This window comes from Malurus melanocephalus, unplaced genomic scaffold (genome assembly GCF_030028575.1).
Source record: "Malurus melanocephalus ecotype Western Australia unplaced genomic scaffold, MMel_1.1 scaffold_625, whole genome shotgun sequence".
NCBI lineage: Eukaryota > Metazoa > Chordata > Aves > Passeriformes > Maluridae > Malurus > Malurus melanocephalus.
Window position 1 is genome coordinate 109,090 of NW_026623857.1, and position 19,866 is coordinate 128,955.

The 19,866-nt window shown below is 45.9% G+C and overlaps 1 protein-coding gene across 1 annotated transcript in view; it reads left to right on the top strand.

Annotated features, from left to right (window-relative positions):
* The first annotated feature begins 7,823 nt into the window (after positions 1-7,823).
* Positions 7,824-19,866, top strand: part of RAI2 (retinoic acid induced 2) — a 45,449-nt gene continuing 33,406 nt past the window's right edge. Inside the window, exon 1 of the mRNA XM_057383342.1 lies at positions 7,824-7,978. The gene's annotated coding sequence lies outside the window, so the exon portion shown is untranslated. The remainder of the gene's footprint in view (positions 7,979-19,866) is intronic.

Below are 19,866 nucleotides of genomic sequence, written 5' to 3' on the forward strand. Positions count from 1 at the left end.
AGCTCTGGAGCTGCCTGCCCTGCTGGCTGCCACTGACTGCAGCTGCTTGTTTGCTCTCAGCAAGGCTGCTGCTGGAAAGCCTGTCTGTTTGWCCTGTCTGCCTCCTTCGTGCCGCTGAGCTTCTTCTCAGCTGCCTCATTTCCTCCCCGCCATCCTGACTCAGGCAGCCTCAAATCTTTGCCTACTSGGCTTCCAAGTGACTTTCCATCTACTAAATCCATTATTAAAGCTTAATGCAAGATCTTTCCATTAGAAAAAGAAATAGATCAAAGAACAGAGGTTTCCTTTCCTTTCATGATGCTTTCTGATTTTTAGCAACTATGCCCAGATATGTTTTTGACAGCTTTAAATCAAGAACTCAGTCAAAAGCCCGTACCAACCCTACACAGGAGCCTCCCTGGGACATTGCCTCCTTCTTTCTTGCATTTTTTTAAAAAAATTATGCACAGCAGGAGTAAATGGCATAATAGTGGATGTTGGAAATAAACTCTCGAGCAGTGGGAGGATCATCATTAGTCCTGACAAAAGCAGCTTTTGAGGCTGCACCAAAATCAAATAAATGAGGACTGGTAGGAGAAGCTGGCACAGCTTAGGGATGTGAGATTTAAGTTATCACTTTTTTTGGATCAATTAACTTTTGTGTCACTTTGTACAGATGAGCCTAAGCTGAGGCTTTCCCTTCAATTGAACCAGAGACACCTTTGTCCAAGGTTATTAATTATTTCTCCTTGAGTAGCACAAGAGGCTTCCCCTAATTTACTTCCAGGCTGTTTAACCCTAGTAATTTCCCTCYCTTTTTTGACAGATCTCCCATGTCCATACTTTCCTGGTGAAAAGCCACATACAGGTCAAACTTACCCCAGAAGGACAAGGACACACTTACTTTCCTGTGAAAACACAAGAGGAAAGAGGTGGGCTGCTTTTTTCAAAAGGGAATTTGTCACAATATCCCTGCATCTACAGCCAAAATGTGCACTGACCATGAGGACCTGACCACGAGGACCCTCCTTTCACCTTCATCYATGGAACAATTTATCTTTTTATATTGGCAGGCAAACAACATTTCCTGAAGAGAAAAATAAACGTTAATTTCCAGAGGTAATTAACACTCACTGAATGAGACTAAAGGGCTTTCATCAAAATTACCAATCAGCTCAAATTTGAAGAGATTCTCTCCTCCTCATTGCTTCTTCATCTCATTCAGCCAGTCCTGCTGAATTAGTGCCTAATAGAGTCTCAGACATATTCATATCCTGTCAAATTCCCATCCTCCCAAGGAACTGTCCCTTTCAAATGGTAATACAGAGGGCGTATGATGTGCACTCGTTGCTATTTTGGATTTAACAGCTGGCTGCGTTGCACTAAGGGTAGCTGGGGAAACTTAACTGAGGGATGTGCATGTGTGTGTGTGTACACGTCTGCGTGAGCAAACGCCTACTCCTTTGCAAATGACACCATTTATCTTAAATAATGCTCTCTTTTTAACTCTGAAAGCTAATTCTCTTTTTAGACCCAGAGCTGCTGAAGGGGAGAATGGTACAGTCCAGCCCCGAGAAGCCTCAGCCCAGCCTCGGCTGTGCCAGCCCTTTGTCACACGAGATTCAGCAGAAGACCAGGGCCACCGACAGCACCGGCTCACTGCTGACCCTCCTCAACACCTAAGGGTTTACAAAAGGCTCTCTTCAGGCTCTCCTCACCTTGGGCAAGGGAGGGGCAGCTCCAGGCATTTAYTTGTTTTTACACAGTTGCAGATGCTCTCAACACAGCCCAATACACACACTGGGGTGCCCGGGCAAAGGGGCAGATGGTCTAAGGGCTGAGCTCCTCAGAGCAGTTTGARGACAGAAATTAGGAGTCCTCCCAGGTCACTGCAGTATAAAAGTTTCCCTCTTCCTGTTTTGTAAATATTTTGAGCCTGAGCCAAAGACAGGTGGTGTTTGCAGGGCCGTTCTCAGTGACTGGAGTACCTGTAACACGGATATCTCAGGGGATCTCATGGTGACAACTGACAATGAGAATTTCTGGTAAAACCTTTCTGTGTGCTGTGCCAGGGCACTTCTGGATGGGCACAGAGCATGACCTCTGTTAACAATATACACTACATGAAATAGTTCTGGCTAAAGCATATTCAAAATAGGATGCTTGAAGCAAAACTAATGCATTATTCACTTCTTGTTGGGAATACAAGAACATGGAGATAGACATCTGAGCCTTGGGCCTTTGCTGAGATGCGCTGTACACGGGCTCGGGGGACTTATCAGCACTACAGTGACTCTGACTGCCATGGATCTTTCATTACTAACAGCATTTAAAATCTTGCTCTGTGATCAAATAAAAAAAAAAGTGTGTGTATTTATCTTTGCTTTCTAGTCACATACGGCCATGAGAGATATTTCTAATGCTGTATTCATTTCCTTGGTGTAAAATGTGCCCTTTTTCCACCTTTACATTAAATCAGACAAATATTTGGTGAAACTCACAGGGTGAAATAGTGCAAAAATTGCCAATTTCTCAGTAGGTGTCTGAAAACAATTCTGAACAGAGCACCAACATAATCAACTCCAACACAACATGCAGGCTCTGCTAACATAATGCTTCTTCAAAAACAAAAACGTGTAAAAGAAGGAGGAAAATACATTATTTTATATATTCATGATACAGAAATAAAAATCTTTGTAAAACAATTCAACAGCCTCTGTAAGAGCAGCATTGTAGAAAAATCTGTTTGGGATTTGTCTAATTGCCTGTAGATAGCCTCCAATATAGAGACCTGCCTCTGAACTAATCRCTCCGTGGTCCTTTTGTGGTGAACAGAGAAACACTGATAGTTGGGAGAGTGATTTATCTATTCCTAAAGTCCATGTCTAAGAAAGGTCAAATGAATTGCATCCTAAAAGTGCTTATTTCTCCTGGCTGACCATAAAGGTTGAAGAGTGACTAACTCAGATGTAAATTAAAATAGTGTAGACATGAAAGCCTGGGTGTGGGTGGAGAGGTGGGGGATACTGAAGTGCACCCCTATTCTTTCATCTGCCGCAGTGGATGGGTCTGTAGAATAAAGACAGATAACTACTCCTATTCCTCCCCCTCCCCCTCCTCCTCCTCCTCCTCCTCCTCCCCCAAGATAGATTTCCACAATTTCATCAGATGAGAGAGTTTTGATTCAAGGTATCTTGCCACACATCACCAGAAATGGCTCTGTATGCCCAGACCTGCCCCACAATATCCTGCCTGAGAGATAAACATCTTCTGCAGGTGCTGCTGCTAAGAAGTTTTGGATCCCAGCAGTTCCAGCATCTAAGCCTGATTTATAGTACTGGTGAATCCGTCTTGGAGCCAGAAGCAGCTTGACTGGATCCCAATTACTGCGTAACAAGGTATGTCTTGTCGAAACGGTTTKGAAGCCAGCTCCTGATCCTAGCTAATCTTTAAGTGCAACTGAACGTTGGCTTCAGTAGCGCATTTTTCCTACAGCAAATTCTCTTTAAGACTCTAGGAAGCTGACATGGGACCCACTTTTTGCAGAAAACAGACTGAACTATAAAAAGCAACATAGTCATACGYATAACTGTTACCCAAAATTCTCACTTATCATTAGCTTCCCTATAGCTTGTCCTTTTAAAAAAGCCACATAGTAATGAACCTTGCCTACCTTTATATGAACCTTGATATCTTTGTTCTTCTCACTAAATGTTTTCAGGATGATCAAATTACACATGATTTCTAATGAATGTTCATACATTTAATTGAWAAAAGAAACAATTGTGAGAATGCTGTTTCTTGAAGTCACTGTGCTTGATTTCAATACCATTTAGTTTGTTTTTTGAATGTTTGATTCTAGAAACTTTGCTTAAAAAGCCCACACTTGGAAGTTCAGATGACCTCAGAAAGAGGCAATTTTTAAATGTTAAAGGAAATCAAATACACATTCATATCTGTTAGCATGTGTTCCTCCCCTTATAAAATATTTTCAAAAATACAACTAGATCAGGCTGATAATCACTGCATCAAAAACCAGTACATATTATGGTCACATTACAAGCAACAAAGCTGAGCTGGGTGATTTACGATAATATCACTAAAACCTTGTGATATATTTAGTGAGTGGTAATGGTAAAGGTTATAATTCCTCTGAGGGACAATAGTGATGAAATAAACCACGAGGGTCAAGTGGATTATGACCTTGTGAAAACTCAAATAATGGAGATGGAGCTTTATAAACTTCCTTATAATAGATAATGCCTTAAACAATTTAAAAGCTGCTCWGTACTCAATTTGGACTTGCCACAGGCTTACTACCGCCTATATATTATTAGAGGAAAACCTGAAAATTACTTCTGTCACTATGAATCTTGCATCTGCTCAGAACCCCCATTTCAGGTGCAATGAGCACTCTTGCTGGGCTCTGAATGCTCCCAACAGACAGTCTGTCACTTCTCCCCACCCCGCATTTGTAGCGCGGCTGCTTATGCAGAATTCAAAGCTTGCAACGCCTGTGGATTGCCGTGTTAGTAATCACATCTGGCAGCATTAATTTTGCTCCTGTATAGTACTATCCTGGGATCAAAGTGTTCCTATGAGATCAAGTGATAGGGCGAGATGAATGACGCTGCTGCTTTACATGCCTGGCAAAAGGGAAGATGGCTCGTTTATCAGTGCAGGCAGATCCTCACTACACAGTTACCCAGACACCCAGCTTTACACACAGATTCCATGGGAGCTGAGGAGCGCTGCGTACCTGAATTTGTGCTGAGATTCAGGTGGAGGTGGAGAAACATCACAGGCAAATGGTGGCTATCCTGGTCTATGTGAATAGATTTTCCTGCACAAACAGTGTAAGAACAGTCCATGGGTTCAGTCCCATAAAAGACTATGACCATGAGTCACTTGACCAAGATCATTCACATACATAGKTTGGGCTCCTTCGTTCTCATTCTTGCTGTAGTTTTCCTCCTGTGTGGCAACCCACCTCACCAGAGCTAGTTTTTTGTACCAGGATACAATACTGAACTGGCAGATTCTGGAGAAGCTGCATGGGTAAGGCAGCTGTGCTGAGGCATATATGTACAGATTTATAAATTAATGCACAGAAAAATTCCTCTGCCAGAAACAGGGAGAAATGTTTGAGACCATGATAGCTTCAAAAACATAGAGGAGGAGGGAAGACAAGAAAACAACACAATGCTTACCCACTTGTGTAACAGCACTGACAATGGCAGGCCTGGGAGGGCATCAGTCTGAAAGCAAACGGGGCAATCAGCTGCCATTGAGAGAGGGATTTTGATTGATTTTAAATTAAGGTCACTGTCCYCAGGCCACAGCTAGATTTGATTATTTCTGTCACATTTTAGAAGAGTGACAGAAACTTCTTTGGAACCAGTGCTCTCTCTCTTCAATGACTCAATGCATAATGATAGTTTTTCCATATGATAATTCCAACTTCCATGATATGCTGTATGCTGGTACAGCACTGACATTCTCCCACTGAAAGCCACTCATCTCTTTCAGTACTCTATTCTGTGCAGTAAGGGCATTAGGAAAGCTGTGGGCAGCACAAAATTACCAGAGGTGTGACATTAAATCTGAGAGGTATTYGCTGCTAGCAGGTGACCAGTGACCATCAACATACACCAAGGGGAAAAGGCGGAAACAGAGCAAGCCCAGCCACGAACCATTTGTCATGGAGAGACCTTTCTGGGTMAGCTGTGATTTGGTTGCTCTCTTTGGATTTCTCTCCTGTTCATTCATTCATTCTCCTCTCAAAACCACCATATCAGCTGCCTGCTGTCAGATGGCAAAGGCCTCCACAGCGGCGTTTGCATGAAGAATCACCTCAGATGGTCTGCTACCTTCATTTAATGGCCTTTCCTTTTCTGTGCTGGAAGCCAGGGTCAGCAGTGTCTGCTCACCCTCTCCACGCTGCTTAAGGTTTGAAGAACCTCTGTCACATCTCCCACCTCTTGCCAGGCTGCATGTGTCTGAAAACCCTTTCAAGCCATGGATCATCACTGCTTGCCTCCTCTGAATCTTTTCCAGCTCTGCTGTGTCCTTTTTGAGAAGGTGAGACCAGAATTCCCGYAGTATTCAGAGCACAGGTCCAGCACACATTTTACAGTGTAAAATCTTTTCCTCTTCATTGCTCTCCTAACAAGTYCTGACATTTGAGTCACTCTTTTGGCCACACTGAGCATGAAGCTGACATTTTCTCAGCTGTGCATGTCGCTGGGCTCTCAACCTGGGGAAAGTGATGGCCAAAATCCATCCATGATGATGGGCAAGAAATAAATGACCAACTGCAACTGCACAGTTGTGCTGTCTGGAAAAAAAAAAAAAACAACAACAACAAACAAGCCACCTTGGAATAACAGTAGTGAATTTTAAATCCCAAGATGCCACAAAATTCCCTCTCAGGCAGCTTGACCTAAATTCCTATGGGTGATGAGGAAGCCACATATTTGGAGCATTTGAAAGAAAAYTAGACAAATGCCCATAAATTACTGTATGGAGAACATTCCTACTCTCTTTTGGAAGATGGATTAGGCAGATGACCTACTAAGTTTTTTTTTTTTTTTCTTCTTTAACTAATTCCTAAAATGTCATGAGTGTGTGTGCTTTACCCTTTCTTAAATCATAATCTGTTTGATCCAGCACCAGTCAAAGGTTTTGAAAAGCCCATTAAACYGCAAGAGGAAATCTTGAGCGGTTTGCTAATATCAGCAGAAATCCAGATGGAATTACAATCATCTTTTATGTACATTCGAGGGCATATTATGTAATACTAGCCACGGATTTAGTTAAATGCACCGCACCTTCCAATAAGCTGCCGGCGACACTTAATAGCGGTTTGAAACCTACAAAAAAACTCTTGACAAAACTGTTTTAAAGTTTTTTAAAGCCCCGGAGCCTGAGGTCAAGGGGCTTGGGATATTCAGAGTCTGATGGGAAAACGGGGACAAGGGAGAGGAAGGATGGAAAAGACGGAGGCGGGCGAGGGAATGAATTAAAAACAGGGGAAAGAGGTGGAGGGGGAAAAAAGAAAAACAAGAAGTCACAATCGTGGTCAATCCGAGATAGACGCAGAGGAGACAAGGTCAAAACTTCAAGCAAGCAGGGAGAAAAAAATTCACGAGATTTATGAACGAGGATGACGCTGCCTGCCGCAGCATCCTCCCGGGTGTCCGGGGCGCCGGTGGCGCGGCTCCGCGGGACCGCGGGCGCTCCTGACCGCACACCGAGCGCTTCTCATCGCACACCGTGCGCTCCTGACCGCAGCACTGTGCCCTTCTCATCGCACACCGTGCGCTCCTGACCGCAGCACTGTGCCCTTCTCATCGCACACCGTGCGCTCCTGACCGCAGCACCGAGCGCTTCTGACCGCAGCACTGTGCCCTTCTCATCGCACACCGAGCGCTCCGCACCGCAGCACCGTGCGCTCCGCACCGCACACCGAGCGCTTCTCATCGCACACCGTGCCCTTCTCACCGCAGCACCGAGCGCTCCTGACCGCACACCGAGCGCTCCGCACCGCAGCACCGAGCGCTCCGCACCGAACACCGTGCGCGGAGGGCGGTGCGCGGGGCGGTCCGTGGGGCGGTGCGGAGGCCGAGCTGCCGGGCGTGGTGCAGGTTGGGCGGTGTTTGGAGGGCGGTCCGTGGGGCGGTGTTTGGAGGGCGGTGTTTGGAGGGCGGTGTTTGGAGGGCGGTGTTTGGAGGGCGGTGCGCAGGGCGGTCCGTGGGGCGGTGTTTGGAGGGCGGTGCGGAGGCCGAGCTGCCGGGCGTGGTGCAGGTTTGTCGGACCCGCCCCCGGAGCTCGCCCCGCCCCAGCGCTCCCCGGCCCGCCCGGCGCGGGGGGAGCGGGAGCGGTACCGGGCAGGGCAGGGCGGCGCGTCCCGGCGGCGGCGGCGGCCGCGCTTGACAGAGCGGGCGGCGGCTGCGGCCCCATGGAGCCGAGCTAGGGGCTGCCGCACCCTCCACCGGAGGTAGGTGCCGCGGAGCGGCTGCGCGCCGGCAGCCCGGGCCGGGCGGAGCGGTGACAGGTTGGCCGTGGCGGCGGCGTTTTGCGGGAATCCCACCCGCCGAGCCTTCGGGCGCTGCGGTACCGTGGCGAGGGCGGCGGCCCCGCGGTCCCYGCTTCGGCCCGTGACCATTGTTTGTGGTGGCGCCGAGCGGGCGCAGCGAGATCCCGGTGGCGGCGGCGGCTTTGTGCGGCTTGTCCCGGCGGTGCGGCTGCGGCGCTGGCGGGGCGCGGAGGGACCGCGGCGGGGAGAGGGACGGGGCGAGACCGTGACCGCACGGGCAGAGCCACCCACCCCACCCCCGCCCTTCTTCCTCCTCCTTCTCCTCCTCCTGCCTGCGCAACTTCTCCAAAATCACGCCCGTGGGTGCGCGGGGAGGAGCGGCCGTGTCGGGCCCGGGCATCGCCCCCGCGGGTCGTGGCTCTGCCCCACGGGCGACAAAACACACACGGCAGCGGCGTTAAGCGCCCGGCTCCGCGCTCGGGGCGAAGGAGATTAGAAAAATGTAGGGTGGATTTCAAGATGGGCGGTAATGGGATGATTTGGGGTCCCTCGCGTAGCCGGTCACAGGCGAGAAGCAGGAGGAGAATTGACCCTTCGGAAGTTGGGGCAGAATTGCTCCCGCTGCCGCYCGGTTTCCTGGCTGAGCCTGCCAGCGGACGGACTGTCACCTGCGTCTCCCTTGGTGGCTTTTCCTGAGGAGGCTGTGCCGGGGCGTGGGTSATCTGCGCCGGCGTCGCCGCGCTCCGGGCGTGCGTGGCGGTGGTGCCAGGGTGAGATGCYGTGCTCCAGAACTTGTGCATCTCTCGGGGGAGATGCTGCGGGGTACAAGCGCCCTGGGCGGGAGTTGCAGGGCAGTCATTCTCCTTTCATTTCCCYCCGTCATAATCTCTCTTTTTTGAGAGATTGGTTCAGCTTTATGTCCCTTTTTTATGTTCAGTTCTCGTTGCTGAGGATACTTTTCTTGTGTGCCGTTCTCCATCAGAAGTATGTTTAAAAAAATTCAAATGCAGGATTTAAAGTATATATATTGTCTAMTGGGAATGTTTTGTTAAAGAGGAAAGAGTATCTGGTTGCCCATTAATTCTTCAGGTATTTTCCATTTAGACTTGATGAGGAAATGTTCTTTTTTCTAAGTAACCTTTCACGTCATTTATCATTAGCAAATCGGCTTAGCATTCAAAGTAAAGATTTCCTCACAAATATGCTACTGATTACTAGTGTTATGCCTGAAACACTCCATAGGACAGAAATCAGCACACCTCTGKTTTTTTAAATATGTAAATTTGGAAAAGCCTTTCCTTCCATTTCGTGACTCTGTGAGTGGCCCTGGTTAATCAGCTGTAACTACWATAACTTGCTCAGGAGGCTGCTGATAGCCGATGTGATTTCCTGCACCACTCTGCTAGAGCAACCTGATCAATTAATGCATCCTCACTATTTTGTCCTTGGCATYTCTAATGAATTTTTGAGCATTTCTGTGAGGAGTTCCAGTAGGGAGATGCTGAAGTCTCTTTCACCTTCAGAAATCCTTGAAGCCAAACTTGAAGAGGGAATAACTGTCTGAGTTGACTGAAGAAGGATGCTGAGTTCCCGTGCATGCATTAAATTCTGGAGGTGATCCAGTAGTCACAGCTATCCGGGTCAGATGGAAATCACCTCGGTGATGGGTTTTGCAGGGTCCTGATCGCTTCCTACCAAAAAAAAGCTTTTTCAACGTGCACTGATTGCCTTGTAGACATGGGCTGGAGGATGGAGCTGGTTGTGTACCAGGCACGGCATTTGGGATGAGCAAGTCACACTGAGCACCCTCCAAATTCAGGATGCTTGAGCTCACTGTGCAGAGCCTGCAGCAGTAGGAATTACAGGGAAAAATGCATTTAGATATAACAAAGGCGGCTGGCTCATCTCCTGCATGAGGAACTCATTTTTAAAAAAAAATCTGGCTCCCGTTTCTGCCTCTGACACAAACTGCCAGTGTAGCTGTGGGCAAATAATTTCATGTTTTCCTCTCTCCTCATCTCTGCCTGGCCYACCAAGGTCTCATCTGTCCTGGACTGTCAGTTCAGACCCCAACCCAAACCTTTTGCTTTCCCCCAGTGCCTTGCACACAGCATTCCATGCAGGTGGAACCTCTCTGCTCCGAGGGGATACAGTTTGACATTCAAATGCTGCTGCTGGAGCCAGTCACACAGACATAACAGCCTCACAGCAGCCCATCAATCTCTAATCCTACCCCTCTTCTGATGCAGTCATTCCAGCTGCTAATCAAAGGCCCGGCGTGGTTGGAGCTGTGTTTGGCTGCTGCTCACCCTGGTGTCAGCGATCCTGCATCCACAGTGGAGATGGGCTGAGCATCTCCAGCTCCTCAGGACAGACACTGTCACCTCAGCCTACACAATCCACAGCACTGAGGCCTGGTGTGATTTACAAATACAGATTGTAGCTAAAGGGTAAATTGCAACAACATCACAGAAAAATGACCAGAAAATGGAAGCTCGGGCGTTCTGCGCAGCCAGCTGTGTGCTGCTCGGGAGGGAGCGGAGATGGAAGGGTGCAGCTCCCTCGGCGCAACAACGGCATTCTTATTTTAGCATGGAAGACGGCCAGAGATAAGGAGTGGTTGTCATCCGGTTGGTTGGAGAATGAAAAAACAGAAAAAATAAAAGCTGTGTGGAAAAATATTTTGATGTAGGTACTAAAGGAAAAAAAAAAAAGCAGATAACCTTGCAAGTGATAGACTAGACATGTAAAGCTGGCAGGACAAGGCTTCTCCTGTAAAATCCAGAATGATCCTAATTAAGCCCAGACCCTGTTAAATGACACATGGCTTTATTTATTTCAGATGTTTCTAGGTCCTAAAAATGGGGCCAAATGTGAAGAGTTTGATGTGGCAGATAGTTTAACCCCAATTACTTTTACATAAATCACGTGCTTGTTACAGTAGCTGAGTACCTCTGATGGGTGCTCCACAGCTACTGAGAATAAAAAAACAAAATTAAAAACTCCCCAGAAAAATTTATGGCAGAGCAGGTGAGGGTTTGTGGAAGAGAGGTGGCCATCCTGCCTGCAGGGTGCACAGGGATGTGGGATCTGTTGTGGTGCTGGTCTCTACCGGCAGCTGAAATGGTGGCTTTGTAGAACAGGCAGCCAGAGAAAGGGACATAAAATGGGAGCTGACAAATATTTTTGTTATGAAACTGGGATGGATGAATGATTTCTGGGGGTACTTGCTTTTATTTTATTTTATTTTGAGAGGAAAGAGASGGTTGGTGATATGCGGTGCTAGCCACGGATGGCTTTGTTTTGAGATCAGGCTGTGCTGGGTCCTGCCTCCAGAAACAGCATCTACAGAAACAATACAGTAGAACACTGCCCAACATTGCTTGAGTTTCACAGACTGTTTGCAGGATGAAAAAGTTTTCTTTATCTTAGGTTCAAAGCCCTAGGCTTAAATCCTCCCAGCAGACTCTGGGTTCCAAAAAGGAGGTGGCTGTATGAGAGGTCCTAGGCTGCAGGGATCTTTGTTAGCCTCAGTTCTCCCAGGGAATTTTTTTCCTGGGTTTGCAATATCGCCCATCCCTCCCAGGGCTCTGAGCTCCTCTGTAAATAGGCCATTCTGTGGAGGAGCTGCTCTGCCGGCTGATTTAATGCTGCTTGTTAGTTCTGGCTTTCCTTTTTTCCCACCCCCACCCAGTTGTATCCACRCTGTCCTTTAGTGTACAGAGCAGTGTGTAACATGAGTTAGGTGAGTTTACAGGGTTGCATCTGTAGGATTTTGCCGGTTCTGTGGGASGCTGGGTGTCCTGGCCTCTGGCTGCAGCTCCACACTCGGGTGCTGGTTTTGGAGGTGAGTGCCTGCATTCCTCTGAGAAGGACCTGTTTCCAGCMTCCTGTTGTATTTCCTAGTTAATAGAGTCACAGAATAGCTGGATTAGAAGGGACCTTACAAGTCATCTACTCCAACCTCCCTGCAGTAAGCAGGGATATCTTCAGCCAGATTAGGTTGCTCAGAGCCCTGTCCACCTGATCTGGAATGTTTCCAGGGATGGGACATTTGSCACCTCTCTGAGCAGCCTGTTGCTGTGTCTCACCACTCTCACGGTAAAAAAGTCTTCATTATGTGCAGTTTAAATTGACCTTAATTAGCTRTCTATTGAAACATCTGTCCCTGTAGTCTGTCCCTGCCTGTCCTGTAGGTCTTCTTTAGGTACTGTAAGGTCTTCTGGAGCCTTCTGTTCTCCAGGATGAACAGCCCCRTTCTCTCTCAGCCTGTCCTCATAGGAGAGGTGTTCCAGCCTCTGATAATCCTCCTGGCCCTACTCGGAACCTGCTCCAACAGGTCCATGTCTTTCCTGTGCTGAGGACCCCAGAGCTGGATGCAGTATTCCAGGTGGGCTCACAAGAGTGGAGGGTGCCCCTGATCCCACTGTTTGTGTCACTGAAGAAGACAYTGAAGGGTACCAGTGCCAATATGGATCCTTGAGTGACACCACTCCTCAGTGATCTCAGTTTGGGCGTGTAGTTGTTTGGAAATGCTTCTTCAAGACATCAGAGGGCTAGCTGTTCTCAAGGATTAAACAAAGAGYCTGGGTTGGTGTCCTGTGTCCTTCACCCTCTTCAGAAAAGAAGTGTCCTTAGCTTAGTGGCTTCCAGGTCCCTGTATTGCTGCCATGCCTTGGGAGAGGCCAGAGAGCCGCCCCTGGAGCAGGAGRAAGGGAACTGCTGTTGTCCTGCAAGAGAAGCTGGCTGTGGGTTTGGGTTCCCCACAGCAGGCACAGAGATACCAGAACAAGCCCCAGCACTGACTGACTGTGCCCAGAATGTTTTACCATCGTGTTACCTCTGAGTCAATGATTGGGGTGAGCTCTGCTTGGTGGAGCTGAGGGAGGTTTGCTGTGACACCTCGCTAAGTGTGGCTGCTGATAGGTCCCTGAAYGTTCTGGGTGCAGCTCCAAATTCATTTGGTCAGTCTAATTTTGCAAACCAGTCTCTCTTCCAATGTCTGCATGTGCTTCAACCTTTTARTTATTCTGTATTTTTACTGTGGCATGGAAACAAAGAAATGGAAGCGTAGTGGCCACCAGGAGGGCTGAGAGGGCTTTCGCCTGCCCTGGCACTCAGTGTGCTCCTCATAGCAAAGCCAGGTTATTTGGAGGAGTGGAGGTCTTTCATTCCAGGAAAAAATAATTTGTTAATGGCCAGACAATAATCACTTTACTCCAAAAAGCCTCTCCAGCTGCATTGCACCAACTGTTCTTTTTCAGTCTCTGAATCCTTAATGACAGTAGCAGCTAATTTCTCTTTCTGTGTTTTTCTAGCTGCAATGTCCTATTTTCTCTGAGTTTATTGAGAAAATAATAGAAGTCATTACATAGCTACTTGTCACCTTTCAGAGAAGAAAACTTCTCCCTGCCTGAATGGCCAAGTTAGTTACTTGGTGACTGACTCAGACAATAGCAACTTTTTGTAGCTCATCAGTTATTCATCTGTGCCTAGTGAATAAACTAATTAACTAGAGGAGTRTTATTGAAGTTCTAGTCTGTGATCAAAATATGGTGAATAAACTSAGCACAAACGGTGTAGCAACAGCACGTGTATATTCTGTTGCATTCTGTAAGCAAAAAAAATCAAGAAACAAAGGGTCAGGAGTGACAGAGTGAGAAATGTGTATTCGGTGTGTTTATTTTCTTTTAAATTTGATTGTCTTTGAAGCTTATGAGGCAATACCACACAAAATGGTCCTTGGTTAAAAGAAAATTATTAGGTGTTCCACATATATCTCTAATAATTAGGTTAAAGAAAAGATGGTGAGGTGCATTGAACTAGATGGGCAATGAGAATGGAAAACGTGGAAAATAAAGTGAAATATTTCTGTGTTTGCGTGGTACAGATCTTTCTGGTTGTTGGTGATGGATTGCTTGCTGTAGAGCTGGATCTACACAWGGCCACTGCAAAGCAAACAGGAAGGGCAACACATTGTTTTTTAATCAGGATTTTCTTAAGCAAGAAGTCAGGCATCACTGTCGGAATAACAGATGCCTTCATCTCCAGCCYTAGTGATGGGGCTGGAGATCAGAGGCAGCTCTGAGCCAGGAGGTCTGCCCTCCAGAAAGGTGGGGAAAGAGGGCTTTTGACTTAATCAAAGCTTGCTCTGAAGACTGTGGGATGCWGAGGGGAGGCCAGAAGGAAGTAGGAACAAATAAGCAGATCCCAGAAGAAGGAGCATGCAGAACAGTCTCTCTGTTCTAGGGTGACGTGCTTTTAGTTCATCCCTGGTCCCTGGGGGCTGGATGGAGTTACCTCTTCCCATTTCCTGTGTAGGGTTAGGGTGGATTCACAAGGCTCCAGTGACAGAAGGAACTGGGCTCTGCATCRGGGCWCTGCTGCWTTGTTTGTAGGATCCATGAAGGGCTGCTGTTCTCTCAYGGGACTGGTGGTGCCAAGCTCAGTACCTCACATCTCCTCACACCCTTGTGCCTAAACTTATGTTCATTTTGTGCAAAACTGCTTGACCACACTCAAGTTGTGCTACAGTCAAATAATGTGGGTAGGTGGAAAAAAACAGATGCAAGGAATTTACTTCCCTCCTCACTGAGGGAATGCATCTGCCTTTGGTTTGGAGTTGATGTTTAGGTCCCTAACTGTTTTGTTTTGKTTTGGTTTTTTTTTGGATGCTTAGGTAGCAGCTGTGTTTAGCTATGAAATCATCACTTCTCTTTTAGGATACAATTTGGCTGTTGCCACAGTTTTCTGTCTTCTCAAGTGGAGTATTAAATGGATGGGGTAGCCCTGGATGCCAAAAGTGCTACAGACAGGAAAGGGGAAGAGCATAAGGCTGTGCCATGGATCCCCATGTTCATAGCATGTAAACCCAGAGCTGGGCAGTGGCTGTCCAGGAGGGTTCTAGCACAGCCTATCACCTGAAATGATTAAATCAGGAGATGAGGTGAATGCCCTGGATCACAAACAGGCTACAGACAGATTCACTTTGGTTACTGGAAAGGCTGGTCGACACTTACTTAGTATTTGCTTTTTGGTAGAACTGAAGAGCTCTTTGCTTTGGAGTGTAAAGACCCAAATATTTTGGGACCTGGTGATTCTGATTTTTTTGAGAAGAGGTGGCCCTGCATTTCCAAGGAGCTGGGGTTCTCAATCAAGCAGCCTTTTATTTTTAAAAGGGAAGGAGGTGTTTTTATTAGAGTTTCCTGTTTTGAACTCTTTGGTTAGAGGATATGAAGTGGTCAAGGGAGGGAGACTTACAATTTAGATCGGGGTTGTATCTTTGTATTTTCTTATTTGTATACATATATAAATTATTTTTACACGACTGTATATGTTACATATTTCGATTTGTGCAATTTTCCCCAGTTCTATTTCAGGCTGCTACTTTAGGAAATCTAAATAAGGTTTCCTGTCAAGAATGGTTTAGMTGTAGCTGGCCCTGCCTGGGGCAGAGAAATGGATTAGGAGACTTCTCAAGGTCCTTTTCAGGATCCTTTCTGTGGTTCTAGGCAGTTACTCAACAAAAAAGATTCATAGTAGGTTGTGCTGGTTATGCTGAAAGGGTTTTGCAATAGCATTTAATGTGGTTATTTGTTTGAAAAGGAAATAATAGGTAATTGTAGCATAGTTACTGCTGCTGCATTGGCCAAATGTTTCTTTAAAGAGGAAAACAACTGATGTTACATTTTTAGACTCGCATCATGATATGGCTGTGATTAATTTTTCCAGGAGCTTTGTGTTTTTTTTATATCTGCTTAAGTGTATTAACATTTTAAAAGGTCAAAGGTAAGCTTTAAAATGGATGCCAAATTAAGATGGATGGGAGGAAAATGACATTTACTTCTTGTTACTGCACATTGTTTGAATTTGACCAAAGGCAAAAACAAAACAAAGAACAACCCTCCCCCCCATACACACGCACACATGTGTGCGTGCATGGAGATAGCCGTGTTCCCACACCTGCCTTCCCTCTATACCTGCTCTGGCAACATCTTCTTCATCAAGGCTGATTAATCATGATAATCATCATTATTATCCTAACATATCAGTAGTCCAGTGTATTCACTGCCAGACAGCCTTTGGATCCTTTTCCAAAGTCTGATTTATCTGGTGTGAGTGGACTCTGTAAAGAAAAGTAGCTAAAATATAAACATTAGGAAAAGATGGCTAATGAGAACTGTAGCCACGTTATCATTTCCTGCCCTTGTTGTGTTTGAKATGATGATTTCATTGGGGAAGGGGCTGGACCCTCATCCCTATTCATGCAGTGCCTTACATATTGAGTCCAAATGAAAGCAGAGAATAAAACATGGTGGGAATGGTGCCTTTGCTTCCAGCAGGAATGGTGACCAGTCCCAGCCAAAAGCAAGGCTTTTGAGAACACACCAGGGTGTGACAATGCTGGGTTTGGACAAAGTGGCACAGCTCGAGGGAAGGACCAAATCTGATTTATGCATTTCCACTCTTGCCCTTCAGTGATGAATTGTGGCKGTGCTGGCCATGTGTCCTAAGCCTCGGGAATCTCAGCTCCTCTCCGTGCAAGGGACCCMGCCTGTTTTTGTGGGTGCTGTTCAACATTCTTCTCACTTCATGACTTCTACTGATATAAGGGGGATTTAAAACATGGGAAAAAAACCCTAAAATTTCTTCAAATCCTTCTCCCCACTGGTGGCTAGGGGCTCATCAGGGAGGCTTCAGASTGCATCCTGTGTCAGCCTCCAGACACCCAACCATCTGCTGTACCCCAAAGCACATCCCACCCTCCCATGGGCCATGAGGGCTGTGTCACTCTGGGAAGAGTCACCCAGGGCCAGCTGTGGTTGAGCCATGTGTAACCAAGAAAAGCAATGCTGCTGTTCCCATATCTGCCTCTRCCTGCCCCCCTTGGGCTGCCCGGGCTGGGGGCTGCCCTGAGCATGGGGGAAGAGARGGGCTGGCAGCAGCTTCAAGGGAGAAAAACACAACACTCATCCCTTCCCCTGCACAGGGGCACAAGGTGTGTCCGAGGCTGGGATAAGGAAYGGTCAGATCTTCTCCTCCCTCCCCAAGAAGCAGCAAGCTCTCCTAAGCATCCTTTCCTGGGTGCTGAAAATGGTTGTCTGACAAACAAAAAAAAAACAGAAGTAAAACAGGACAGTTGCTCAAATGCTTTGTTGCAGAGTGAAAATGTATTTTTCCTTTCGAACTGAATGGATTCTTTCAAGGCTTCAATGCCCTCTGAGTAGAACAAATTAAAGTGTTTTATTTTTTCATTTTACCAAAATTGTTCTTATATTACTCAACCCAAGCATCTCTTTTTAATATTTCCCCCCCACCCTGGCCACTACAGCAAACAGTTTCATTATTTGTGTATCTCTAATTGCAGCGATTAAACAAACACAGCAAACCCCGACCCTTTGCAGAGCCTCATCRCAGCCAGCTTGGTCTGTATTTTGTCAGCAGAGAGGGAGATGTGGCTTTGTGTAGACTGAAAATAAATTATGGACTTTCTGGTATTTTTTTTCCCCTCCAAACTGATACACTATCAGTTTGGAGAATGAATAATTTTGCCTGTTCTCTTGCTAGCGGGCTGAGCGATATCAACCTATTCTGAGCCTGGTACAATTTAAAAATCATTTGGATTTTCAGTGCTTTGTTCACATGTTATGCTTAAGTTGCAACCTCTGTTGCTCTTATTAGAATAATGTTTAGGGTTATTACTCTGTTAATAATACCCATATTAACAAAAAGGAAGGAGAAACAAACATCTGCCTCTGTTTGGAAGGGTTTTTTGTGAACGTGGTGAATACCTGAAGTCAGGGTTAAGGAAAATTTTATCTGGCTACAGTTCCATCAAATAGGAACAAACAATTTTTTGGACATTTTTTAATGACATTTATTTATAGCAGGTAGCGCACAGGCGGYTGCTATTTCTCAGCATGCTGGAAGAATGTTCTCCAGATGGTGCTTGCTGTTTATGCTTTTATTCACTTCGCTTGAACACAGCAGCACTCTACACAAAACATGGAAAATTGGAAAATAAAAACAATTACGTTTTTACAAAGTGGCATGTGATTTGCTGAAGTGTCTGAGTTGACTGATGAGCCGTGTGTGGGGATCACTCGTGTCACAGAAACGCCACACGGGTCACAGCATCGCCCTTCTCTCCCAAAAGGTGGCTTTGAGCAGAGCTCAAAATCCTACCCTGTGTGTCTGTGCCTCTTCTGCCTCCCTTTTCCTGCGCAGGAATTTGGGTGAATGTAGGAAAGGCTGTTTTTACAGTGGTGATRTTTTTGTTGGTTTTTCTGTGGCTGYTCAGCCCCAAGGTGGGAGAGACATGAGACAAAGCGTTTCATAAATCTCGCCTGTGCCATCGTGTTCCCTCGTGCCTAATCTCAGTGAAACGTGTTAAGGCCTTTGGCTGGTCCACCTGAAAGCAATAGCTAAAGTCAAGGCTGRTGCCCAAAAGGAGCAGCATTCTCCATGATTTCTGTCAGTTACAGTGGTGAAGATGGATCGRTATCCAAATGGTTGGCATGCTCTTGCAGCCTTTTGTTATGCAGCTTCTGCAGGACTACTCACACAAAACATTTKCAGACTGGAAGCTTTAAATTAAAGACTCTGGAACCTAAGTATTTTTTTTCATTAAAAACCCTTGGGTTAACTGGGAAAATAACTCAATTATTTAAATTTATTTAAAAAAAACCAAGTCAAACAAAAATAAAAAACAACCCAGGCAATCATAAACATAGATATCAACCGGCAGGAAAACGGTATTATTATTATTATTATTATTTTTTATAAATACATCTTAATGTATGTGTAAAAGAAATAAGTATTTCTGGCTTCTGCTAAAAAAGCAGAACAAGGAAATGACAAGCCCACAGTGCTTCAGGGCAGGTTTTCAAGTACCAAAAAACATATACCAATTTTAAACTTCACAACAAGACATGATTCTTATTTCTTTGAGAACAGGAGCCTTCGGATTCCTTTGAAATCTAGTTTAAAGSCAGCAATACTTTTAGTGAAATTAAGTTTTGAGAAATTAATGTGTGAACGGTTCAGCTGGTTTTGGGGTTTTCTCTGGTAAATGGGCAGTGCTGCACAGCGCTTTGATTCCTCTCCATTGCCCATTACTCAAGAGACAGCCCTTTCCCAAGCAGAATTCTTGCTACATCAGCTCCATGCTGTTTATCTTCCGTTGCTCCCTTGGCAGTTATTATTTCTTAATGTGTTAATTGTAGTTCCTGGACCCTTGTGTGTGAGGGTGTGTAATGCTCATGGTAATGATGCCGACATGTTTTCTAGTTCCTGGAATCGCAGAGCGAAAAACTGAGATGTGGTCTGGGCACAGGGCATCCAGTAAGAGAAGTCAATTAGAAGAATTCAAATGGCATGGAAAGAATTACGTGGGTAATTGGGAAGAGTAGGCATTGGGTTGAGGTGGGGGGTTTTTTGGCTTGTTCAGTTATAATTCCTTCTGTGACTGGCTTTGTGTGATATATATTTTTTTTTTAATTAAAACTTGAATTATGTCGCTTGCTTCCCACCTTTTAACAGTATTTCACAGTAAATTTCATTCCTAATAGCAGGTAGTCAGGGGTAAGGAATTACTTAGCTGAGTGATGGGGATTGTTAATTATTAAAAAGAAACCTATGGATTTAAAASAAATTAGACCTCGTTAAGCCTAGGTCTGTTTCCACACAGACCCATTTAGGAGCATGGAAAATTGCACTTTTTAGCAGACACATCCCTAGTAAAGATGCTCCTGGGCTGGCGTGGGGTCTGTTGCTCATTTGGTTTGTGTCATAGATCCCTGGTCTCTGATCTCAGTTTAAAACCTGTGACCTGGATCTTTCCCATTGTC